At 58.4% G+C, this 329-nt stretch overlaps 1 protein-coding gene across 1 annotated transcript in view; it reads right to left on the bottom strand.

The window, feature by feature from the left end:
• Positions 1-329, bottom strand: part of VPS52 (vacuolar protein sorting 52 homolog (S. cerevisiae)) — a gene marked incomplete at both ends in the record, with an annotated part of 3,392 nt that overhangs the window by 802 nt on the left and 2,261 nt on the right. The gene's annotated exons all lie outside the window — the stretch shown is intronic.

Here is a 329-nt window from a genome sequence, read left to right on the forward strand (position 1 = left end):
ACTGGTAGGTCACCAACCCAACTGGGAGCTCACCAACCCAATTGGGAGCTCAACAACCCAACTGGGAGCTCCCCAATCCACCTGGGAGCTCCCCATCCCAACTGGGAGCTCCTCAACTCAACCGGGAGCTCCCCAACCCAACTGGGAGGACCCATACTCAACTGGCAGCTCAACAACTCAACTGCGAAGTCACAAACTCGATTGGGAGCTCCCCAACCCAACTGGGAGCTCCCCAACCCAACTGGGAGCTCCCCAATCCAACTGGGAGCTACCCAATCCAACTGGGAGCTCAATAACCCAACTGGGAGCTCCCCAACCCATCTGGGAGC

The sequence above is a fragment of the Acanthisitta chloris genome, unplaced genomic scaffold, assembly GCF_000695815.1.
Source record: "Acanthisitta chloris isolate BGI_N310 unplaced genomic scaffold, ASM69581v1 scaffold3458, whole genome shotgun sequence".
Classification (NCBI taxonomy): domain Eukaryota; kingdom Metazoa; phylum Chordata; class Aves; order Passeriformes; family Acanthisittidae; genus Acanthisitta; species Acanthisitta chloris.